General features: G+C 47.4%; 1 long non-coding RNA gene across 1 annotated transcript; it reads right to left on the bottom strand.

Moving 5' to 3' along the window:
- Positions 1–9,881: 9,881 nt before the first annotated feature.
- On the bottom strand, positions 9,882–12,656 carry LOC138532683 (uncharacterized). The gene is made up of 4 exons (XR_011284864.1): positions 12,435–12,656; positions 12,245–12,331; positions 12,030–12,132; positions 9,882–11,878 (listed from the first exon to the last, which is right to left on the bottom strand). It is a non-coding gene; the product is annotated as an uncharacterized lncRNA (long non-coding RNA).
- Between the last annotated feature and the right edge of the window lie 652 nt (positions 12,657–13,308).

Genomic DNA, 13,308 nt, shown 5'->3' with positions numbered 1-13,308 from the left:
CCCAGGTTTCTAAAAGAACATATACACATTTCCATTGCTTAATGTGGCATGACATGTATAAAATGAACACACAACAGAGAGCCCTATCTTTTAATATCTGCACTTAGTATTGCACAATTGATCGTAATACCGCCCCTTATCTGTTTTTAGAGACAGATGCAGAGAGACGGGTCATGTGTTCCCCAAAACTGACTGTTCTAGCTCCTTCCAGTCCATGTTTGTTATTCATAAATACCTCTGCACATGCACAACAGTCCTTCCTTGTAGCAGCTCTGGCTATTCTTGTACTGGGAAACAATGATACCATGGTGCCTTGACCCTCCACCGCAGCGAACTTACAGTTCCGTCACTGAACTGCCAGCTCAAACCACCTGCCTCTATTCCAGATCTGGAACCCATGCCACAGCTTTCCCAATGCACATCTAGCCTGACCCGTTCCATCCTCTGGCTGCTACTCTATGTGGTCAAAAGCATATGCAGCTCTGTCAAATCACCACCTGATTTTGCCACACAACCCCTGGAGTTCCTATTAGAAATGTTCTCAAGCTTTTAAAAATAAAGTTGAAATGGTTATTTCCAGCAGTGGTGCTTGTTAACCAATGTGAGCCTGGCCCTCTAAGTGTTGAGAAACCTTCAACACAGAGGAGGAAAAGGTTTCAAGCACCGGCATGCAGGAGGTAAGAAGCTTGAGTTTCTCGCTAGTGGCCCACTGCTCACGCCACAGTAGTACCCCATTGAAATCGTCCAGGAAACCATCCCACATTTTGAGATCCTTTTTCACCTCCGCCCCCAGCCGCACATGCTGAGAAGCGTGTTGCAGTCCTACCGCTTTCAGCTCAATGCTCCTGACAAACACCTTGTGTGCCGGGATTACCTTACCTGAAAAGTTCAAGTTCCCTGCCAATGATTGCAGCTCCCTCAGGGTGGCCTTATTCCTACCCCTTAATTCCCTGATTGTTTCTTTAAGCTTCACGACCTTCTCCTTTGGCAATCTATACTTCCCTTCCACTGAGTCTATCTCTATTCCCAGGAATGTAAGCCTCATGAGTGGGCCCACTGTCTTCCCTTTGGCCAAAGGGACCCCCATCTCTTCCATCAATGCCTGGAACATGCTCATGAGCGCCCCACATTCATCTGTCCCATCTTTGCAGATGAACAAGAAATCGTCGAGGTAATGCATTACCACCCCGCCGTGAGCCCTCTGCTTCAATGCATACTCCAGAAAGGTACAAAACTTTTCAAAATAAGCGCAAGAAATAGCGCAACCCATTGGTAAGCACCTGTCGTAGTAAGAGTCCTTAACTTTGAAAACCAGCAAATGGTAGCTCTCCTCGTGAATTGGCAGTAGCCTGAAAGCAGACTCAATGTCGCCCTTCCCCATTAAAGGTCCTCTCCCCGAGGTCCTCACTAGCTCTATAGCATCGTCAAATGAAGAGTAATGGACCCTGCAACTCTCTTTGGCTATGCCATCGTTCACTGACACACCTTTGGGGGAAGGAAAGGTGCTGTATGAGGCAAAACTGCCCCTCCTCCCTCTTTGGTACCAAGCAAAGGGGTGACCCTACAAAATTCTCCAATGGCGAGGACGTGAATGGGCCCGCAACCCTACCCCAACCTTCTGTGCCACAACCTCAGGCATTCTCACTGATGACTTTAAATTGTCTGCTTCGCTGTTCCCCACCACCCTGTTGTAAGGGATCCTAAACCCCCACCTGAACCCTTCCCAAAGCAATTTAGCATTGGCACTATTGTGATATGCATTCAGGAATGGAATCAATTTATGCAGGAGTACGGGCGTCGGCAAGTGATTTTCAATTATGTTTCTCCTTCTCTTTGGGTTATGCACTACCCCACTTCTTTCACTCACCGGAAGACGTGCTGTGGTTCCCTGCACTTTTGCCACCTGTGTGTTTAAATCTGCAGATTTTGCCAAAGGGACAGTACCCCTCCTCAAACTTCCAGCAAACCGCCTCCCCCCACTGCTGATAACTGGGTCGATTATTCCAGGAGGAGTGCCCTCGAAAGGACCCCCTCCTCCTGTCCCCATAAGACCATCTGTCCCTTTTATAATGCAGCTTCTTGCCTTGCGCCTTGTCCCCAGTCCCCCTTGATGGTACCATTTTTCTCAATGTAACCCCTGACATCCACCTCATCCCAAGACATTGCAGGCCAGATCTACATTTTAAGCCTAAAACCCCTGTCATACTTTAACCAAGCCTCGCCGCCATAGGTCAGGTATACGGTATGTATGTACTGCTCATATGCAAATAACGCCCCGCATCCTGTGGGAACTTCTCTATCATGCTGCCAACCAATTCTGGATGTTTGTTTGTTTGTTTGTTTGTTTGTTTGTTTATTTTAATTATATAGCGCTCCAGACCCAGGAGTAAATGGGCGCTTAAGGAAAGGTTACACATATACAAAATACACATTACACATATGCAATATATATAGCGTATGCAGTTATACATTTAGAGTTAAGATACAATATGTACAGTCAAAGGTAGTTAGCGGATACAATTAAACATTAGAATGGTATGTACAGTAAATATAGTAGACAGGGTCTTAGACCCGCACAGGATTAGCTTTATCCAATAGCCATCCAATGGCTACTTTCCTGAACTGTTGGAATGATTCGGTAGATTTGATATTCGATGGTAAGGTATTCCAGAGTTGAGGGGCGAGGACAATGAAGCTAGAGCCACTGGCTCTTTTATAGGAGAATCGGGGCACTATGAGGCAGAGGGTGTTGGAGGATCTAGTGATTCTAGTGTTTGGTTTCAGAGTGAGTTTATTAGTGAGATAGAGGGGCTAGGTCGTTTAGGGCTTTGAAAGTGAGGCAGAGAATTTTTAAGTCAATTTTTTGTTGAATGGAGAGCCATTTACCAGAAATTCTGATGGGGGAGATGTGCTCTCTCCTGGGAATGTTTAGTGCTGCTTGCAGCGCGTTGTTTTGGAGAACCTGAAGTTTATTGATTACACCTTGGTTGGCGCCTAGGTACAGTATGTTGCAATAGTCAAGCTTGGATTGTATAAGAGCCCTAGCCAGCGTGAGGCAGCAGTTAGTGGATAGAAATGGTCTGCAGGCTCCAATTAGTTTCCCAGTGTAGGCTGTTGTTGAGGCGGTCATGTTGACTTGTTTAGCAAGGTTGGTGTTGGCATCAAGGTAGAACCCTAGAGTTTTCACGTTTGATGATGGGGATGGTGTTACCATTGATGATGATGTTGGTGTAGTCAGGGCTGAGTTTCTGTAGGTTATTGGGTGATCCGACATGGAGGAGCTCTGTCTTCTCATCATTCAGGCAGAGGCCGTGTGTGGCCATCCATGACTGAATGATGGAAAAGACTTTGTTGACCCTGGTGACGTCAACAGTGTAGTTGCCAGTGATGGTGAGGAGTATCTGGGTGTCATCTGCGTAGTTGGTGTGTGTAGGTGACACCCAGATGGTCCAGCCTGTCAAAGAGGTTTTGTAAAGATATTGTAAAGGGTGGGGAAGACACAAGATCCTTGTGGGACACCGCAAGTTATCGGAATGGGGTCTGCTGCAGCCGCAGGTGAAAAGACCCTCATGGTTCGGTTGGCTAAGAAGGATTGTATCCACGTGACGGCTAAAGAGGAGAAGTGGGCCGCAGAAGAGAGGTGATTGCATAGTATTTTATGGTCAACTAGGTCGAAGGCTGCTAAGAGGTCTAGAAGGAGCAGGATGGCAGCTTTACCTTTGTCTTTGATGTCATCGATCTGACTTTTGAGGTCAACAAGGGCAGTTTCTGTTCCATGTTGAGGTTGAAAGCCAGACTGGCGCAGCCCTAGCAATTGATTGGACTCTAATCCTGAATTTGCAAGTAGGCGACTCTATCAAGGATTTCTATCAGGAAGGAGACTGTAGAGATAGGCCTGTAATTAGTTGAAATGGCTGGGTCTACGGATTGTTTTTCTAGGAGAGGGAGAACACATGACTGTTTCAGATTGTTTGGTATAGAGTTAGTAGAGAAGGATAGGTTTATAAGTTTGGAGATGAAGGGGGATAGGTCCCTCGCTGCATCTTTGATGATCTGGGCAGGGCAGCTGTCCCCTTTGCAATTAGAAGGTTTGAGGGAAGCTATCATTTTTTGGACCTCCGGTATAGTAACCTTTTTGAAAGTGAAGCCCGAGGTGATATTGGTGGGGGTGGTTATGCTAGGGGTGGAGGAGCTACTGTTGGAGAGTTGTAGTCGTTTGGCCTCAATTTTAGTTTGTAGGCCCGTGATTTTGTTGGCGAGGGCATTTTGGATGCTAGCGCACCAGGGTTTGTCTTTCACACAGGTGTCTGTAGGTGGGTTGGGGTTTTCTAATTCCCTCAAAATGGTGAAGAGTTCTTTAGTAGAGGAGGCTGCCTTATCTATTCTCATGTTGTAAGCTTCCTTCTTGGTACGGGTGATCTCTTTTTTGTAGTGGGAGGATATGGTCATGAGATTGGTTTTATTTTCAGCCGATGGGGTTGTTTTCCATATGGTTTCCAATTTGGCTATCTCTTTCCTGAGAGTTTTGAGTTCAGGAGTGTACCAAGAATTCAGGTGCGCTCTAGGTTTGCCTTTACATAGCTTTAGTGGGGCCACAGCGTCAATGGCGTTAGTCGTAGCATCATTGTAGGTGCTGACTAGGAGGTTAAGGTCAGCAGTTGCTGGAAGCGAATTTAGGATGGGGAGAACCAGAGGTGTGAGGGTGTCTGCTGTAATGTTGTGCTTGTTTCTGGTAAGGCATGCTGGCGCGTGGGTGCATTGTTTGGGATTGGGGTTAGTAGTGCTGATATCAAATGGTATGAGGAGATGGTCTGTCCAAACAAGAGATTGGGGGGCTTTGCAGGTGATGTTGCAGTTGTGGGCTACGACCCAGTCAATGGTTCTGCCTTTCTGGTGGGTAGATAGTGTGTTGACTTGAGTATAGTCGTGCTCCGATAGGGCACTGGTGAGAGAAGAGGCAGGAGTATCATTAGGGTCGTTGTAACCTAGATTGAAGTCTCCTAAAATGATGTTTTGTGAAAAAGATTTGGAGATTTCAGCTATTAGAGAGGTGATGTCTTCTTCGAAGGTGCCTGTGGGACCTGGGGGTCTATATATTAGGTGCAGGGTGATTGTGCTCTTAGGGGTAGTTTGTATTTTGATGGTAAGATGTTCGTATGTTTCTAATGGAAGGGAGGTGATGGATCTGATGTTGAGTGAGGATTTGAAGATGAATGCAACACCTCCTCCTCGAGCGTTGGGTCTATCCGCTCTAAGGATAGAGTAGTTATTGGGAACAGCAAGGGTTAGGTAGGGACCTGCCGCCTCATGTAACCATGCTTCAGTGGTGTCAAGGTCGGCTGAGAGGATAATATCAGCGATTTCAGTGGGATAGGCCACAAGGGATCTGACATTGAGTAGGGCTCCTTTTAGAAATGTAGTGTTAGTGCTATTTTTATTAGTAGCCTTAGACAAAGGTATTACAGGCATCTTCGTAGGTATGGTGATGGTGTGCAGTCTAGAGGCAAGTCTGTTATTGTGGGTAGAGAGATCGGGGTTGGCTGTGGGCCTGAGTTCTAGTAGTTTGGGCTGGTTGGTATTGGAATCAGTGTAGTTATTATCAAAAGTGCTGGGAATGTTGGGTGGGTTGTTAGCTGGAATGATAACTGATGTAACGCTGAGTTTTGCATTGTGATGTCTGTGGACAGAATGGGGGAAAGGTGGTAGGGTAGGCAGGAAAGGTGTGGGACAGGGGATGGGGTGGTGTCTTGGGCAGCCGAGTTTGGCAAGTCCGTTGCTAAATGATATGTAGCTATTTCCGCTGCATGGTGTATTGTTGTTCAGGACACAGAAAGGGAACACGATGAAGATGAGCCAGGGGAGCATAATTGTGAGTACAGAGTGGCTGGGCTGTTGAGCTAAGGAAGATGTCTTCTTTAGGACGCTGTGGACTAGGTGCTGGCAGGTAGGTACAGTGGGACTCATAGTTTGAGTCAACTTAGCTTTCATAATGCAGGAATAGGCTAGTTCGACTTTGTTACCTCAGTACAAGAATAGGCTAAATCAACTCTAATCAAAATGCAGGAATAGGCTAGTTCGACTTTATTACCTCAGTACAAGAATAGGCTAAATCAACTCTGCAATCACAATGCAGGAATAGGCTAGTTCAGCTCTGTTAACACAATGCAGGAATAGGCTAAATCAACTCTGTAATCACAATACAGGAATAGGCTATGTTCTCCTCTAGCTTGGCCTTCTCCCTGTCCTTCTTCTCCCTCTCCTCTGACAATTCGCGTAAGCCCAACCATACAGGCTCCATATTTAGCAGGGAAAAGATCTAAAAAAACTCCTTCTGCCAAATCCTATCCTTGTAGGCCAAAGGAATATGCCATACTAAAGAGTTCCCCGCTGCCCGTACTGGAGCAAAGCCCGGCAACGCCCTCCCGTACTGCGTGGCATTACCCCACACAATACCCTGCCCATGGCTGCCTGCCGGTGTTGCTTTCACCTGCTGCAGCTGGCTGCCCTCCCCAAGAGGTGTTTCCCTGGGCAGTGAGGAGGCTTGACTCATGGTAGTGGGGCTCACTGGACCCCCAAGCCACCCAGCCTCTGAACCTCACCTTGCTGATGCACCGGCTCAACATTCCTCCCCACTTGATTAAATGCATTTACATTTCCACACAACATTTGACCATTTCCCCCATTTCCCTATGCTTGCTAGCACTGCATAAACATACCTTTAACCGGTTCCAAGGATGCAGGTCCCTCTGCTGCCACTGCCGCCGAGCTGGCCACAGGCGTGCTGGGTGCACTGCTGCTACACCTTGGAACCTCCATAGGCAAGGCCGCCGGATTGGCAACAGGCCCTTGCTCTTCCCCCCTGCCTTTTGCCCCAGCTGCTTTTCGCTTTTTGGCAGCCTCCGCCTGTTGCCTAATGGCCTTAGCCTTGGTAGTCATTGTCGTCTTCCTCTTGGCTGCAGGTTCCTCCTCCTCGCTGGGCCCTCTTTCCTCTTCTTCTTCTATGGCCTGGATCTCTTGCATCACCTCCTCCGCTGAAAAATTATCGAATAGTGGCGATTGTGCCCTTTGGCTTGGACCTGCTGCTTCCCCATGTAGCTGTGTTGCCACCATGTGCAACCAATTTGGCCCATGCTTGGGGACTGCCATGTGCGCCATCATCACAAATTGCTCCAGATCTTCGTCAGGGCAACAGAACCCTGTCGTGCCCTGACCCTGTGTAGACATCTTCCTTGTTGCAGTGGCCTCCAGGCACACACACTGCATAGGTGAGGCTGCATATACTATAACTTGCTGTGTCCTTGATTGCAGCCAAATGCTTGTGTTTCTGGAGTCTTGACTAGATGCAGTGGCCTTCAGGCGCACGCACTGCGAAAGGTGTTTGCAGCAGCGGCCTCCTGGCACACGCTCTGCAGGGTATTGGCATTTTGCAGTGTCCTCCTGCCACACGCACTGCCGATGAATGCAGCCACCCCTATTCACAGGCCAGCTCACCTTAACAGCACTGCACCGTTGGCCCTAACTCGCGCTGCATTAACTGTATTAAAGTCACCAGTAGCACAGCCTGTACCATTATTAGCTCAGTGTCATTGCTCCTCCTTTTAGAATGCCTCCCCCCTTAGATCAATTTCAATATTGCCAGTGTCCTAGCAGTGGCCCTTGGTGTACGCGCACTGCTTTGTCTCCACCTTGTTTTTCCCCCCCTCACGTTCACCGCCGCGGCCCTGCACCACGTGTGAGAGTTAAACAGTACTTTGCAAAATCATTTGCTTTCCCCCCTCTCAATGGTCCTTGTTTTACAGCTGTTAACAATATCCCCACTTGCTTTTAAACTTTCACCCTTAAGCAGCCCAGGCTGAAGCTGCGACACGTGTGAGATTCAAAATGTACTGGCAGAATCCTTTGTGGTTGCACCGATGTAAACAGTATCCTCAATTGCTTCAAAACTTTCACCCTTAAGAGGCTCAGGCTCAGGCTCAAGCGTCGCACTGGCGCTACGAGTTCCGTGCTCCCGTTTTACCTGCTGGCTGGAGAGCCTCCCCTGCCTTACTTGAATCAGCTGCTTCGGCTATGCAGCGGTGAGTGGGCTGTGCCGCCTGCTTCCTCCCTCCTTCGATCACCTCATTTGCTGCTCAAGCCGCCTGCTGCCTCGCTCCAACGGCAGCTCCGCAGTGCAGCTCTCCGGCTCATCTGCTCACGGTGTCCCGCTTCCTCCCTCGGGCACATGCACTGTGCTGCTGCTGACCAGCTCCGCTTCACTCGATGTGGCACCAATTCCTCCACCAGATACTCAGCCAAAACTGCTTTGCTGAGACAGAGCTGAAGCACACAAAACAAAACTAAACTGGTCCTCCTGTGCACGGCGTCCTTCTGCTGTGCTCCGATGTTCCTGGAGACGAATACCAAGCGGCTTATAAGCCACCTGGCCCGCCCCTTTCCACTGTCCCATTTTGCGCACATGTTTGCCCCTTTGGCGGGCTTCCCGCCCCTCAAGCTTCCCAGGCTTCCTGCACACATCCCCCTTGCCTAGGGGGGAGGGAGGAGAGGACGATGCCCCGTTATTCGGGCGCCTCCTCTATTTCTTTTTGTCGACACCTCCACTACATGCCGCAGGGGCAGTTGATGAGCTGTTCCTGAAAACCACATTTTTACCACACAAACCCCATGATTTATTTTTAATGTTTTTGGCACCGTGCGGAGAGTGATGGTTGTGGGCGCCTTTTGCTGCTTGCATCCCGCAATAATGCTAGAAGACCAGGCAAGAGGGCTCTGCAGGGAATGTTTTTCGCTGACTTTGTGGGGGCCATAGGGGCGACGGGATTGAATGGATACTGAAGCGCTTGCTTTGGCACCACACTACCCGCCCAGGGATGGACTGGCCTATAGGAAACTCTGGAGATTTACCTGCACCCTGGGCCTCTTTTGTGTGGTAGCCTATTTTATTTCCTCATTTTCTCAACAATCTCACCCCTCTGCATACACCTCTCACACTCTACAGAAACACAACCATGCCTCCAAAGCACTACAAAACGTACGCACTTCACTACATTGCAACAACAAAACATACCACACATAGCCTTGCACCACAACACATGACAGCTATCAAACGAAAAAGCACACCTAAGCTGAGCAAACTGTGTTAACTGAACTGAGGCTGCCTACAGCACATCACAGCTCTATTCCTCTTTTTCTCGCTCAGCCTTACTAACCCATATCACTCTCTATCCTTTTCAGATCCGTCAGATCGCCAGGGGATAACTCTGGTGGTGATAGTGCATGGTATAAATATCCTTTAACATTGACATCAGAAAAGGGTTGGGCTTGCTGAAAATGTGTAATATGGGGCCACCTTGAACATTATTTCCAGGGCCTCTTTTCTTTCCCAGTCCACCCCTTCACCAACCTCCTGGAGACGCAGAAGGCCTGCTCATCATCTGGGCGTCGCAGTGAGACAGTAGGAACGCTGGCTTTGTGGGCGCCATAAGGCTGGCAGGGGTGAATGGATACTGAAGCGTTTGCTTTGGCACCACACCACCGGCACAGAAGGCACTCCTCATCTGGGCGTCCCAGTGAGACAGTCGGAACTCAAGCCTTTCTAACAGGGAATTCAGTCGGCACCATGAAGCAAGCCCAGAAGGCGAAAACGGGCTGCCGACAAACAAAAGCAGCGGTCCAATCACACCCTGCTGACAACATACTGCACAACCAATTAGGCTTACATCGGACAACACTAGACACCCATACGCAAGTGCATGGACATTTTCAGCGACATTGATGAAAAAAAAGTATCTTTAACAGTAATCTTTTTATTTTAATACAACATAAAAATAAAATATATGACATTATTTAAAAGCTATAGTAAATATTTTTGAAGCATCAAACAAGCCAAATACATTTTTAATAACATTAACTCAAAGGAGCCTCCATTTTGGGAGAGAAAATGGCTGACAAATTGAGGACACAGTAGAAATTGAGCCAAAGAGTCCAAAAGGAAGTGTGGTTAGAGGGAAAATGGGTGGGAATGGGAGGAAACCCCTACAGATTTCACTTGGCAGTGGGCGTTAAATGGGTGTGACACATGGCCAAACTACATAATATCATCCTCATATGTCAACCTGCATTGAAAAGCATTACAAGCCTGCATCCAAAGCCCCTATTTCAAGCTATCATGTTAAAGCTCTTATTTTAATGACAATAGTTTCCGACTATATAGGTAGCGCTTTCAGCGACACCTAATAGCCAAAACTAATGAAATGTTATCAAATAACATCCAAAAAAACAACTTCATCTTGAATCTCACGGAGTCCGAATCGAAATACAGCGCTGCTTTGCATATACACAAAAATTATCAAAATGACAGGACGTGACACAGAACAGTACCTCAGGCCCACCCGCTTTACTATAATTTTCCCTTCAGACACAGCGACTAGGCTGAAACACGTGTCTGGGGTTGCTGTTGGTACTCTTGTTCAGAGAGAATTGTCTAGCATTTCGGTGTTGGACTGCCCTTGTGGGTGGGACAAATACTGATATGCAAATGGATATTTCTCCTCTGTGAAAGGTACAGTGAGCTAAAACATTGTTGTAGTCCCTTCCAAGTGGGCACCTTCCCATAAAACAGGTTATTTGGACATGTTTGTTCTCGGTAAAGGGGCTCCCAGACCTTTTTGTGCATTTTTTATACCTTTTCTTTAGCTTCTTCCTTGCTATGTCATTGGCTTTGTCTGATAAAGCACCCCTCAGTTTTTTTCTGGGTAGAATTTCAGACATGAAAATCTCTGGGTCTTTCCAGCAGTGTAGTATGCCTATCAAAGATGAACATATATTGTGTATTACCTGCTTTCTCTGTAAATGTACTAAGTTGTTGCCCCCCAGGTGTATTACTAGGTACTTCGGCGGTGTCTGAAACCCATTAAGTCTGCTACCTTGTCATGTATTTCTTCCCATCACATGCCAGGGTGCCCCACCAAGAGGTAAAGTATTAAATTAACTTGGGCCTTATTTATCTTTTGTAACCTGCTGTTTCACTCCCTGTGGTAACTGAAGGGACGGACCTAGTGCTGGCAGGACTATGGGCTGGAAGTAGATTGGAATAGGGAGGGCGTCCTACCAACAAATTTAAATAATTGCAACCATTTCAAGCAAACTTATTTTCCTTTGTAGTGTATCACTGAGACAAGAACGTCTTTGTCTCACTAATAACCAAAGCGTAATATTCAGAAGCACACTCAAACTGAACACTTTTTATTATTTAGTTGCTGATCTTATTTTGTATTTTCTTTAAACTTTCCTGTATGTGAGCAGTTATAATTATTTAGCTGCTGGTTTGTTAGAATGTTTTTTGTACATATTTAAATGAAAGGGACTTTTTAGGGTCCAGGAACAGATACTGTGTGACTTTATCAACAAAATACAATGTGCAAACAAAACACAACAATCATAAACAATAGAAATATAATGGAAGAATATTTCAAGAATATTTCAACAGGTGATTAGCAACTTCACTCTGTACATAAATTGGACTTGTACGTGGCAGATTTCTTCATTGTTTGAGCATACAGTGATGGTACAGCGCGAGCACAATCTTAAAAATTGGGACAGAACTGGGCTTGGAAGCAAAACAGAGCCCTGATAGTACTGCACAGTCGTCACGTATTTAGAGTTCCAAGGGGTGTGTGGGGTGTCACACCCCTAAGTGGAAACCTTGAAAAGGTCTACCAATGCCAGGCAGAAGGGTGACCTATTGGTTGGTCGACGTCTGAATTTTAAATCATGGGTTAATGTTCTTTCAACAGACTTTAAGGCACCGGAGGAGTGGCGTCCAGAGACGTTTCGGCTTGAAGAGATAGAAGAATTCTTCTAGGGCCAGGAAAACGTCTCCCTAGATGAGGAACAGGTAAAAAGGCAGGATCGATTAGCCGAATGTACTGTGGTGCGCTTGGGTACAAAGCAGTGTATACATGTATAATTCAAAACAGAGGATAAAACATAATAAAATTGTGTGGTTTGCATACATCCAGTGCCTCACTGACCTTGAATGCGTATCCCTGAGTCTGCTCCCTCTGGGATCAGAGGGAAGGTTCGTGCAGAACCGAATGGGTAGGATACATGGGGTGTCCCAAATGATGTAAGCAACTGTAGGACAAGGGAAATGGGGAATGCTTCAATGTCAAACAGTGGGGCTATATGTCTCAGGGCAAGCTGGACTAAAACTGTGCAGACATAAATCAAGCCCGGCATAGGTTACCTGCTACTGTGGGGAGTCAAATGCTTAAACATAGACCAAGCATCCGTGATCGTCTGGTAGATGAAGGAGAGCGAATGTAGCAGGCTCCTAAAGGCAAAAGAGGAGGTGTAGTGAGATAATGGCAGGTGGGCGATGGGCCACAATAAAGCCTAGTAACCCGCGCGTTCCCAAAGTCAGCTGAATCTCATACCTTGAATTGCGTCGTCAATAGGTCTTATTGGGTCTTGGGCTACAGTGGAAAATGAAGCCGCTGCTGTGTATAGCAAGAGGAGAACTGGAGCTGTGTGGCTCTAAGTACTGCACATTTTCGAGAGAGCAGTGTGCGCGTGTAGAGCGCATGCGCAGAGCCGACTGCGTTCCGTAGTCATTGGAATGGGCAGGCTGGCACGTCATGTACATAGAATCGCAGAAGCCTGACGAAGCGGGTGCTGGAGTCGTGGCCTCGGCAGCCCTGCAATGGTCAGGAGCTGCCCTGGTGGCGTGTGAAGGAGCAGGCAAGGGCTATGGAGATCGCATTGAGAACGGAGGAGAAAGGGGGAGTTGAGGGGGGCCCAAAGTGCCCCTGTCGTGAGACCAATGAAAATGCCCTGAAAAGGTCATCTAATGTGTGCGCCCTGGTGGGATGGTAAAGGGCAGGCAAGGTGGGGGACGTGGAAGCTGGAGCGGATGAGCCTGGGGAAAATGAAGGGCACAGAGAGGCATAGATGAACGGGGGATCCTACCGTGATCATGTGTATGGACCAGTAGATTTGGCCTCATTCAGCCCTTTGGTGGTGGATTTGAGCTGAAAAATCCACCATGACTCTTTATAATTAAGAGCACTTGCGGCATTGGTTGTATCCAGCACTTTGTCTACCACCCACCACACAGTCGTCCGGGCCATGCTGAAATTCAAGGAAGTGAGATACTAAAGGTGCTGTGTGTGTTCTACAGCGGATTCTCGACCTGTGTTCTCCAATTATTTTATTGATTGGCCTTGACATCTGGCCCACATAGCGAAGGCCACAAGGGCATTCGATGACATAAATGACATTCGATGATTTGCAATTGGAGAATTCTCAGCT

The sequence above is a fragment of the Ambystoma mexicanum genome, assembly GCF_040938575.1.
Source record: "Ambystoma mexicanum isolate Mex_15411 chromosome 12 unlocalized genomic scaffold, UKY_AmexF1_1 Mex_chr12_unloc.2, whole genome shotgun sequence".
NCBI classification, from domain to species: domain Eukaryota; kingdom Metazoa; phylum Chordata; class Amphibia; order Caudata; family Ambystomatidae; genus Ambystoma; species Ambystoma mexicanum.
Note: the sequence above shows the minus strand (reverse complement) of the source record. Positions and strands in the feature narration are given on the sequence as shown.